The 12974-nt window shown below is 39.7% G+C and overlaps 1 protein-coding gene across 5 annotated transcripts in view; it reads left to right on the plus strand.

The window, feature by feature from the left end:
* Positions 1–12974, plus strand: part of Oma1 (OMA1 zinc metallopeptidase) — a 60223-nt gene that overhangs the window by 26984 nt on the left and 20265 nt on the right. The window lies entirely within an intron of this gene.

Raw genomic sequence — 12974 nt, forward strand, 5'->3', positions numbered from 1 at the left:
CAGGAAGGAAGACAGACAGACAGACATACACACACACCTTTAAAAAGAAATGTTAAAAATTAATGTTTTAAAGAAAAAATTTTTATCTGTGATAACACTTCTTTCCTAATGTCTGTCTTTCCCTTAAGCTTTGTTTTTATCTCCTCCCTTTTCTCCTAGATTTCTTTTGGGTTGTGCAAGAGTGTTGTCTTTTGCATTCTCTTGTTTTCAATCTCTTTGTATCTTTATATGTATCTCTTATAAGCAGACATACATTCCCCCTTTAATCTTTGCTTTCGGGTGAGTGTGCTGTCTAGTTTGCTTTCTTATTGACCATGATTCATGCTTCATGGCGTTTCTCTCATTCCTGTCTCTTTCTGTGTGACTTATCTGGTCATATATTTTGCTTGTTCTTAAACTGGGTTGTTGATCTTAAATTCATATAGTTTTTATTACTTGCCAGATACAAATCCTTTGTTTATCTATATACACGCACACATACACAGACATACAGACACACACACATATACTTGTATACTTGTATTCCAAGTATTTTCTCTAATCATGTGGCATCTTTTAATTTTTAAATGGTTTATTTTGAAAAACAAAAGATTTATGTGTTTTGTGAAGTTTACTTTTTTGACTATGGGTTTAATTATTGTTGTAGTTTTCTAAGCTAGGAGCTCAGACAATTGATTTTAGAGTACCTTATTCTTTAACATAAGCAGTTAAAGCTAACTTTCTACTCATTATTTTACATTTTTAGACGTTTTTATTATCATTTAAGTAAAAATGGTTTCTAATATCCTTTGTAGTTTTCTTGCTTTATGTACAGATTGTTTTAATTCAACTATGTCTAGATACTTGGGGTTTGTCTAAATGTTTTTTGTCATTGTTTATTTGTAGTTTACTTTTCTTGCAAGTCAGAGAACATGCTCTGCAAAATTCTGATCTCTGTACTGGCTGCTTTTATGTCAACTTGACAAAAGTCAGAGACATCTGAAAGAGGGAACCTCAATTGAGAAAATGCCTGCCTAAAATTGGCTTGTAGGAAGGTCTGTAGTGCAGGCTCTGAGTGATGTGGGAGGGCTTAGCTCACTGAAGGCAGGGCTATACACATGGGCTAGTGGTCCTGATGGAGCCAGCCATGAAGAGCAAGCCAGTGAGCGGCCTTAGAACTCCTCCATGGTTTCTGCATCAGCTCCTACCCTGAATTTCTGCCCAACTTCCTTTGATGATGGTCTATGACTTGAGAGTGTAAGCTGGATACCTTTCCTCAAGTTGCCTTGTCTTGGTGTTCTCCCAATAGAAACCTAAAGATAGAAACTTTGAGGAAAATCTTGGCCTGTCTTGGTGACTGTTAGTAATTGAGTGCCTTTCTATAAACAAATGTTAGGCTAACAAATGTTTGGTTACTGTATTATTCAGGTTAATATTCTGATCTCTTTTAGAGAGAAGAGTTTGAAACATTTTAACTATAAATGTTTTTTTGTCTCTCAGCTTTTGCTTCATATAACTTGAAGGCTGTTTTACACACATATATATATTTGGAATTCTTTTTTTTAATTGTTTGATCATTTTCAAGTCCATTTGTCCATCCACCCACCCACCCACCCATTCATCCATCCATCCATCCATCCACCCACCCACCCACCCACCCACCCATTCATCCACCCACCCACCCACCCACCCATTCATCCATCCATCCATCCATCCACCCACCCACCCACCCATTCATCCATCCATGCATCCATCTATCATCTAGCTATCTATGTATCTCAGGGCACTATTACTCTGTAGCTTTAGTTGGCCTAAAACTGGCATGGAATTCATTTAACACCCCAAGTACTGGGTTTATAAGCATGCACCACAACACCTGGCTTCTTTTTCTTTCTTTCCTTTTTTTGGTCCTTCCTTCTTTCTTCCTTTCCCTCCCTTCCTCCCTTCCTTCCTTCCTTCCTTCCTTCCTTTCTTCTCTTCCTCCTCCTCTCACTCTTCCTCCTCCTTCTTTCTTTTCCTTTTTTTAATTGGAAGCCATCTTAGCATTCCTTTTTAAAATTTTTTCATTTTTTATATTAATTACATACAGTTTTCACTTTGTATTTTAGCTGTAGTCCTCTCCCTTATTCCCTCCCAATCCCACCCCCTCCCTCATCTCCTCCCATGCTCCTCTCTGAGTCCACTGGTAGGGGAGGTTCTCCTCCCTTTCCATCTGACCCTAGGCTATCAGGTCTCATCAGGACTGGCTGCATTGTCCTCCTCTGTGGCCTGGCAAGGCTGCTCCCCTTCAGGGGGAGGTGATCAAAGCGCTATCCATTGAGTTCATGTCAGAGTCAGTCCCTGTTCCCCTTACTAGGGAACACACTTGGATACTGAGCTGCCATGAGCTACATTTGAGCAGGGGTACTAGGTTATCTCCATGCTGGTCCTTGGTTGGAGTATCAGTCTCAGAAAACACCCCTGTGCCCAGATTTTTTTGTTCTGTTGTTCTCCTTGTGGAACTCCTGTCCTCCCCAGGTCTTACTATCTCCCTCTTCTTTCCTAAGATTCCCTGCACTCTGCCTAAAGTTTGGTTATGAGTCTCAGCATCTGCTTTGATACGCTGCTGGGTAGAGTCTTTCAGAGGCCCTCTGTGGTAGGCTCCTGTCCTGTTTCCTGTTTTCTCCTTATTCCAATGTCCATCCTGTCTGTCTTTCTGAGTGATTGATCATCTTACCCAGAGTCCTCCTATTGATTAGCTTCTTTAGGTGTACAGATTTTAGTATGTTTATCCTATATTATATGTTTAATATTTGTCTAATATCTTATAAGTGAGTATATACCATGTGTGTCTTTCTGCTTCTGGGATACCTTGCTCAGGATGATCTTTTCTAGATTCCCACCATTTGCCTGAAAACTTTATGATTTCCTTGTTTTTAATTGCTAAATAGTATTCCATTGTGTAAATGTACCACAATTTCTGTATCCATTCCTCCATTGAGGGACATCTGGGTTGTTTCCAGGTTCTCGTTAAAGAAGTTAAAAAGCAACAGATCAATTAATCCAATTAAAAAATGGATTACAGAGCTAAACAGAGAATTTTCTGTAGAGGAATATAAAATACCAGAGAAACACTTAAAGAAATGCTCAATGTCCTTAGTCATCAAAATGTAAATCAAAATGACCCTGAGATTTCACCTTATACCCATCAGAATGGCTAAGATCAAAAACTCAAGTGACAATACATGCTGGAGAGGATGTGGAGAAAGGAGAACCCTCCTCCATTGCTGGTGGGAATGTAAACTTGTACAACCACTTTAGAAATCAATCTGGCGCTTTTTCAGACATGTAATAGTGCTTCCTCAAGATCCAGCTATACCACTCCTAGGTATATATCCGAAATATGCTCAAGCACACAACAAGGACATTTTTTCAACCATGTTGGTAGCATCTTAGCATTCTTATTATATTACTACTCAGTAATTTTATTGATTTGTTTGATTTTTGCCTTTGGTGCGAATTAGAAAAGACTTTAGATTTACTTACACATTCTTGGCCATGGTCATGTTTAGTTTTGCCTCTTTTCTGTTTGTGCTAATACAATTTTGGGATCTCTTAGTGGTCACCAGAAGAAAAAGAAGAAATTGGGGTCCCCCTCTTGCTTTCCTAAGTTAAATTACGTAAGAATTTAAGGATGTACTCAAATGGAAACTGAAGAAAAAATTTGTTAAGAGTTTAAGACAAATCAACACAAAAACCAGGGCAGCTCAACTGTAGATCTAGAGTGGATGAGATGGAGAAGAGAAAAGAAAACCATGCTGTCTCATTGGGTGCAGAGGTCAGATATATGGTGGACAAGCAGCCATGTGTTGGGGAGGAGAGTGCTTCTGAGAAAGAGTAAGAAAACCCAAATGTGGGGGAAGCCCATAGTGTTAGGAAAAGCAGACTTAGAACAGAGATAGAAAGAAGAAAAGAAATTATGCTTTTCTAAATAATTTGGAAAAGCAGGCAGACTTGCAAAGCCACAAGGCTGTGGCCCTGTATGCTACTGGATAAGGAGACAAGAATCCTGGGAAAGAAAAGTTCAGTTTTTCCTTAAAGCCTATTAATCTGCTCATCTCTTTAGCAAAGTGAGCCTAACTTCTTAGGGTGATCCCTTGGCCAGGTGAGTGAGCCGGGCCAATGAGGAGCTTTTGTCTTAATCTTTTACATGAATGTCACAAGGGATTATATTGTTTTTCTGCTTCTGGTGACTCAGCCCACAGTCAGAGTTTAGCAATCTATGTGCACATGCTGTTTTCCTTTGGTGCGGGTATTGCTTCTAACGCCTCACCACTTCCCAGAAATTGTCTTAATTCTAGCTGCTGCATCTTACGCACACACATATTGTTCTGAATCAGGATCACAAATGGGTCACAAAGGGGAAGTAGGAAATGTGGAAAACTCAAAGTGAAGCTTTTAAGTTAGCTCTAGTCCAAAGCATAGCAAAGATTCTGAACAGGTTTCTCAGACAAATCATTCCCATAAAGGAGTCTGTTTAAAAAGTAGATTTCTCATTCATCTGATTTTCTTCAGCCCAGTACCTCACCAGCTTCCTGTTTCTGCTCTGCATGCTCGATGCCAGTGAGGGATTGGACTGGAGTTGAGGCAGAGGGTGGGTGTCAGTCCTGAAGCGTGTCCTCTGTTTGCTGTCTCTCTTCCATCTGTGAACTCTGGGCAGCTATTTCTTCAGAAGCAGGGCAGCACATTCAGGAATGGTTAATATTTTTTTTCTACGGGTTTTCAGTATTAAATTATCTCTGGCTTCTGTTTGATTTATAGTTTCCTATAATCATTAAATAATAGCTACTTCTAATCAAGATTTTAAAGTTGTCATTTGTTGTAGGATTTGTGTGGCCAACTCTTTTTTTTCCATTCCTGAAAGCTAATGTGCTTTTGAAGGGTGCTTTTGTGGGACATATGATTTTATATTGGCAGTCTTTTTATCTTGGTGACTTGATGATTCTGAATGCTTTCTAATTTAACTGTTCCCCTTGAGATGCCATTCTGCTGTCATTCTGTTATTTTTTTTAAACTTTTTTATTAATGATTGCTAAACTTGCATTTTTGTCTTTTCTGTTGTTTGGTGTGGAGTATCTACTTACTATGTGTTTTCCTTTGTGTTTACTGTGCTGACTGTGGCTGGGCATTTTTCCTCAGTTTGATAGATTCTCATTGATTATCTTTTAACATAAAGCATGTGTTCCATTCTTTTTCTCTTCTGGGATTGGAAATAATTATAATTATTTATTTTAGAGTGCCATATCCCTGTTTCATTACTTTTTGGTTTTGTAGTTTCCTTGTTTGTCAGCATGAATGCGTTCTATTGTAGCTCACTAATCTTATTCTCATCTATAGCCATTCTGCTTTAGACTCATTAAACTCAACTGTTTTGTCAGGTGCCTCGTCAGCCAGCAGACTGTTGCTGTCTATGATAGCCTCCCCACCCTTGAGGGACCATGTGTGCATTGCAGTTCTCCTGTAGGACTTTTCTTGGGAACAGGGGCCCTAAGCTTTGTCTTCTGTTCTTGTAGCACCAAGTCCTACTTAGGCTGGGGGCTGTAGTTTTTTCATTTCTTAACTTTTCTTTAAGAATGTTCAGCTGTATCGGTGCCCAGTGCTGGTCTTGGCTCTGTGTCTTTCTTGTCTGTTTTTTAACTCCAGTTTTCACCTTTATGAGTTACAGACAGTTTATGGAGTAGACATCAGGTAACCCCCTTTCTTTGCTATCTCACTATTAGTTTCTCCATTAGCTTCTACTGTATGTGGTTTGGGTAGCATGTATGGAGGATGTACAGATATTGGATGTTTATCATTGCCAGGTTCATCATCAATAACAAAGGGCAAAGTTACCCCACTTAAGCCAGTCTCCACTACTCTAGATTTAATGTTTGTCATTTTCCCTCCCCCAAAACCACCTTTGCTCTATTTTTACTGTCTCTTTTGTCCCCATGTACAAAAGTTAGAATAATCTTGACTAATGCTACACTTCAAATTTGGCTGCCTTGATGAGTAAAGTTTTGATTCTCTAGCTCCATAAGCTAGATGCTTCCTTAGTTCCTTCTTCCTGTTGTTTTCCTGCTGGATTCGGCCATGCTTCCAGCCTCTTTTTGTTCTTCGCTGTTTCAGATACACATTCCCTCATGGGAAGAACCTCTGAGGTCAGACTTGCTTCATTGATTTTTGTCATCTCTCCTGGCTGGCCTGGAGACTCTCCCACCCTCTGACCAAGTATTCTTTTTATTTTTGCTGTATTCTCTAATTGTTTTTGTCAGGAACCTTGGCTTGTTGTAAACTACTTTATGCTACCAGAATAGAAAGCTCCTGACTTTTAAGTAGCTACTGAATGTTCTGTCATAATGATAATTCACTTATTTACCATTAATAAACATTTGGATCATTTCTAGGAATTATTAATATTGTAAATAATTTTGAAACGACATTCTATTCATATATCCTTAAATTCCACGAATTTCTCTCTCCTTTCCATTTTCCCCTCTCTCTTTTCTTTCCTTCCCTTCTCTTTCATGGTTGTATTTTCCAAAGCACACTAAATGTGTTGTATAATGTGCGACTTCCAGTTGTGATAATATGGTCTGTTTATGTCAAGCACAAAGAAATGTTGCTACAGATGTTAAATCTGTCTTTGTTATGAAACACTCAAGATGAAAAATGCCATCTCTAAAGTACAAGTATTTATTTCCTGTCAAAAAGAGAAGCAGTATGAAAGCTCTGAATATAGTATTTGCACTGCCTTTATTCTGTGAAAGCATCCTTTTAGATAATAACACCTTTAGCTCCAGTTAGTGCGTGTTCTGCCAGTACTGTGCTTAGTGCCCCAGGCGTGGTGCCTGCTCTTACCACTCCATGAAGTGGTTACTGCTATCATCATTGTCTTCCTTTTGCAAGTGAAGGAGCTGAAGCCCACACAGGTTATGCTAGCTTCTTTGTTAAAGATACAATGGTAAAAGTTGTGATTCAGACAAGAGTGGGACAGAGTTTTACTTATTTTTTCCTGCTCCTTATGGAGGCATATATTCTATCACGAGCCACAGTAGTTACTTTTCTTGTTGCTGTAACCAGGTACCTGGCAGGAAACTGTCTAAGAGAAGATGTCATTGTTAGCTTTTGGCTTGTGGTTCAAGGACATACAGTCATGGTGGCTACAATACAGCATGAGGCAGTTGATCATACTATGTCCCCAGGAAGGAAGCAAGAGTAGACAGGAAGTGAGGCCAGGCTATAAAACCTCAATGCCCACACCTAATGACCTTCCAGTGAGACTCTACTCCCCAGCGATTTCATAACCTCCCAAACAGTAACACCAGCTGGGAACACACACACTTGCACCACAATCTGAACTTTATACTGTTAGCCTTCTATGTTTAGTATCAAAGTCTAAAACATTTTTAGGTGCTGGTCCTGTGAAGGAATCACCTGCCAAGGACACTAAGGGGAGGCCTAACATTAGCATGGCTGCTGAGCTAGACCCCAATTTGGGACTGTGCTTTGCCAGTTAGCGGTATGCTCTTTGAACATGTTGGTTCTTTTTGCTTTTCTGAATCAGCAGCTTTCCCCACCCAGGTGACAGTGCTTAGGTGCTTCTCATTCAGTCAACACAGTTCAAATAACTAGAGCACCAGTCTTCGGTGAGCGTGTCCCAGTGTCTGCTTCCTCTGGTCCACAAGGATCTCAAGCCTGTGTATTAAGGACTGAATCCTGGAGGCAACCCACCTACTTCCGATTTACTCTTTTCTCTGACAAGTGTTCCGTCTTGTATGCAGTTGCTGTTTTAAATGCCTACAGGCTGTTGCCATTCTTCCTCACTTAAAATTTACATCTGATCTTTCACCAAGTCTTGGCAATCTCATATATAAAATATGTTTCAGCATGTTTGTGTCTTTACTGTTACCGTCTCACCGGAATAAACTTCTGCTGTAACCTCATTATAGCTTTCACTTACTGTATTCGTTCTTCTGCTCCATTCCCTCTCCACCCAGCTACACACAATGAAGCAGGTCTGGTGAGCCAGTGATGACCTCTAGACTTCTGCTCAGTATCTGGGCTGACAGGCTGCTAATTCTGATGGATTTTTTTTTCCCTCTTGACCTTACAGTAGTCTGATCCAGACCCAGATGCTAGCCCTCCTTTATTAGATGGTTTTAGTTTATTAACTGAACATGTATCTGCTGCATGCCTGCTGTCTGCCAGGTGATCAGAAGCCACAGAGTTAGTAGGACAGAGATATAATCAATTAATAATTTTTAACAAAGTTTGGAGCATCATGGTAGAGACATATAGGCAGGTTCATCCCATGGAAGAATGCAGCAGAATGGTAGAACTTGTATCCATGCTTAAGCAACAGCCCAGGAAAGGGACCAAGAAAGAAGCTCTGTGAGCATCTATGAAATAACTCTATGAAAGAGCTGTATGAGACAACTAATAATTATGCTGGTGCTGGGGGAGGTCTCGGGAGATTTGGTTCAGAAAATAGAATGTTCAAAGGCCTATTCTGGAATTGAAATCTCCCTGTCACTAAAATGTAGACAGAGTTCAGAAGTGTCTGTGGCAAGATGGGGTGGAAAAGGTAGGCAGACACTTTGTTAGTGTTCTTCAGGTCTAAACCCTGAGCTCAGGGATGGAGACTTAGGGTATCCCAGAGATCTCGGACACCCTGGTTTCCTATACGTTACCACAGGCAGTTCACTTCACCTCCGGTTTCTGTCTGAGAAGCGGATAGTGATGCTTATACTTACAGTGTGGCTCTAGGTGTCCTGGGCTTGGTTACTACCTGTGACTGTACCCTGTATCCTGTACCCTATATCCTGAACCCTATATCATGTACTGTGCACCCTCCCTCTACCCTCTACCTTGTATCCTGTACCCTTTATCCTGTGCCCCGTACCCTGCATCTGGTTTTGGACATTTATTGACCAGATGTTTTTATGCATGTGTGTGAAGCACTGCAGATTGAATCTCATGTTTGTGAGACAAGGAAGTATCTACAGTTGAGCAAACTCCCCGACCCTGCCCTGCAATTCCCATCACATTGCCAAATCGTGACCCGATTTTCTTACACTTATGATTATAGCTTAGCTTCCTTTGTGACACGTTGAAGGAGAACGACTGTGCTGACCCAGGGACAGGCATACCCACACCTTGCATGGTTGGCCTGGGTTGCTGTAAGTTGCCCTTACGATTCTGCATGGGGCTTGCAAGTATGGTTAGAGGAACTGTTTCTGAGAGGTGGCTCTGTTGCTCATGTACTGCCCCTTTGGATTCATAAGCATTTGAGGCCAAGAAGCAAACAGAATGTAGGAACTTCACTAAAATGAAGTCACCTGAGGGATTTTTTTCAAACAAGAGGCACACTCTCCTTAAGATTCTTTCTGCTTCTGCTCCACTATTGACTGTGAAGATGTCAATTTTGCATCTTATGTTTTTATTGTTTAAATTTTCATTTTGGAGAGCTTTGAGTTATCATTATAAAAATTATTAGAATGCTTAATTTAGAATTAGTGATTATTAATTGTAAGTTTTCTGTGGACTGAACATAGAACAAATGGTTCAAATCAGCTGGGCAAAAGATATTTGACTATTTGATTTTGTTGATGTGTATATTTCGCTTGTTATTGTCAAGAAATGTTGACACTTTGCAGTCATTTGTAGAAATGACTTTTATTTTTAAATCTCACAAGCAACCAAACCATCGATATTCATTTTTGACTATCTATAACTGAAATCTAAAAAAAGAAAGTAATTTTCTTTTAGTGCTTCTAAACTGAGGGCAGGCTCCTTAGAGGGCATTATGCATGATTGCTTGTGATTATTACAGAGACGAGGGACGTATGGATGTGTTATTTCATTCAGTGGGTGGGGACTAAGGATGACAAATACACTAGAGTGGTTTGAGGGCCCTCAACAGGAGGAATTGTCCTGCCCCAGAGCTGGTAAGGATGGTCTGAAAGCATTGCTGCTTTCTGCAAGTGACCTGAAAAGAGCTATGCTCATAGCACCATCTAGTGAGAGAAGTGGGTAACAGCAGAGTCCACTTGACAGACATAAGAACATGAACTTAAAAGTCATGTAAACCAGTAGATTTTAGAACCATAAGCTTTGGACCAGGGAGGAGAGCTGGAGCTAATTTAACTCAACTTCTGCTTTTACAGGTAGGGAAACTAGAGTCCAAAGTGATGACGTGATTTACCTAATAGTGTATTTGGTTAGTAGTGAGATTCCCAGCCCTTGTCTTCCAGGTTAGTACTGAGTCTTCATCACAGAGAACTGTCTTTGGATGACTGTCTAGGTCCTTAGATTAGTCATTTAAGAATTAATAAACATCAAACGAAGAAGCCTCATTTCATAGATGTGTCGTAAAGTAACGACACAACACATACCTTGTGCCAAATCTTATTTGAACCTGTTTCCCCCCAGAGAAGAAACATTACTTTGACTTGTAATTGTTATGAATTACATTGAATACTGAGTCTTGTGACAAAACTACATGAAACAAGAAAGAAATGTGTGTAGAATTCATTTAGAACGTTTCCAGCTTTACCGATTGATGAACTAACACAGCAGCAGTCAAAAGATACAGAACACTTGGGCAAGGACTTTAGAGTTATTGAGCCATGAAGTAACAACAGCCCATTTCTTTTCTGTGTTGGCACGCTCTAAGTACTATTGATAAATAAAATTTTTTATTGACAAATCCTGAGAATGAATTAGCCACAAGTATTTATATCACATTAGGTTGGAAAAGAGCAGTTTTAAATTATTGACTGGAAAAACTGTTGTTTGGAGAACAAGCAGTTTACAGAATAAGAGTGAGTGTGAGCAGGGGACACACTGAGCACTGGGACACACTAAGCCTGTGTGTGCAGGCGCTGCTGAGGACAGTGCAAGCAACGCCTTCAGTACTGGAACAGCTGAGCCTGCGCACGCACAGAGGGAACTGGCTCCCTCTCGATGCCAAGGACAGTGCAGGTGACACTGGTGGTGGTGTTCACAGTTGGCCTCAGTAATAGTTTTTTTTATGCATTGGGTCCTGTCCTGAGTGGGGTATGTGTAGTAATTCTTTTACTCTTCACTTTAGCACTTGAGGTCCAGGTTTTACAAATGAAACATTTATTATTTATTTATTTGTTTGTTTATTTATGTATCTGTTTGTGCATGCATGTTTCATGGTGTACATGTGGAGGTCAGAGAGCATCTTGTAGGTATAGGTTCTCTTCTCCTACCACATAATTCCTGGGATTAAACATAATTCCTAAATACATAATTGCTTGGTGACAAGTGCCTCCACCCACTGAGCCTTCTTTATGCCTCTTTCTCTTTTTTTTTGTGGTAAAAATATTTAACATAAGATCTTTTCATTTAAAAATTTAAATGTGTAATACAAAATGATCCTTGGGAACAGTGTTACAGAGCAAGTATCTAGAATTTATGTCCAGTGAACAGGTTCCTCATTACCTTCTGCTTTATCCCTCACCACCATCCTGCCCTGTGTCTGAGTTTACCTGATTCCTTATGTAAGTTGAATCAGACGGAATTTGCCCTGTTCCCATTTCATTTTCCTGGTACTCCATGCCATCTTAGGACTTCCTTCTTGGGTATGTGCAGTGCCACAGCTTCACCCACTCTTCCCCGAGGGAGCATTTAACCTGTTTCCAGCTCTTGCCACTGTCAGGACTATAGCAGTGAATGGGGAGTGCTAGTTTATCTTCATGATCCTCTTCTTAACTTGTGGGTAAACACTGCAGAGTAGGATTGTTGAATTGTATGGGGTTCTATTTTTAATGTTTTTGGAGTACTCTCCATCATTTTACATTTCTATGAACAAAGTGTGAGAGTTGGATTTTTTAATATACTGGACAGTAATAATAATAATTATTTTTGTGTTAGCCTCCCAACAAGGGGGATATATCTCAGTGGTCCTGAGGTACATTTCTTGGAGGTGTTTTGATGTTGAACATTTTTTCATACACCCATTCTTATTTGTATGCGGTTTAAGTCTTTTGTCCATTTTAAGTTATGTTTTGTTATTGATTTGTGGGTTTTCCTTGTATATTTTGGACATTAATCAGGTGTATATACAGATATTGTCTCCTGTTTTGTTTGCTGTATGGAGGCACTTGTATATAGATATGGTCTTAGACTAAAATTGCTGAGCTTTGTTTTGTGCTCTGACGTGTGTTCTGCCTCAGAGAGAGTGTGCGTGTGCTTGAGAAGCATGTGTGTGTGTATCTGTCTGTTCTGAAGCTGTAGAATGGAGTGCTTTGTGTGTCTATTGGTACATTTGGTCTAGAGAGATATTCCAATTCAGTGCTTTTCTTGCTAATTTTTCATCTGAATCATATACTTATTGTTGAAAGTATAGTGTATGGGAGGTGCCATTGCTATTCAATTTGTCTCTGTATTTAGATTCTTTAATACCTTATGTATCTAGAAGTGCTTTGATGTTGGGTGCATATATTTTTGCAACTATTTTATTTGGCTTGATGAGTTATTTGTTACTTGTTATTGTAAAATGTCCTTCCTTATCTCTCATATTTTGTCTGTTGCAAGATGAGCTACCCTGCCTTGTTCTTGTTTTTATTTGAGTCTGTGAAGTGAAGTAAATTTCTTCTTGTAAGAAGCATACAGTGGATTGTTTTTCTAAAAGTCTATTTAGTAGTTTTATATAATTAATTGGAGATTCTAGTCTGTTACAGCTAAGGTAATACATAATTGGAAGGTTAGAGCTGATAACTGGGCTGGAGAGATGGTTCGGGTTAGGAGCGCTTGTTGCTTTTACAGAGCTCCTTGGTTCACTTCTTAGCACTCAGTTCCAGGGGAGCCAGAACCCTTGTCTGATGTCGTTGGCACCAGGCACACACATGATACATAAACATACATGCAGACAAAACCCTTATGATATAAAACAAATAAATATGAATTTTTAAAAAGAGGGCAGATTATTTCTGTTTTGTTATTTT

This window comes from Meriones unguiculatus, chromosome 12 (assembly GCF_030254825.1).
Source record: "Meriones unguiculatus strain TT.TT164.6M chromosome 12, Bangor_MerUng_6.1, whole genome shotgun sequence".
NCBI lineage: Eukaryota > Metazoa > Chordata > Mammalia > Rodentia > Muridae > Meriones > Meriones unguiculatus.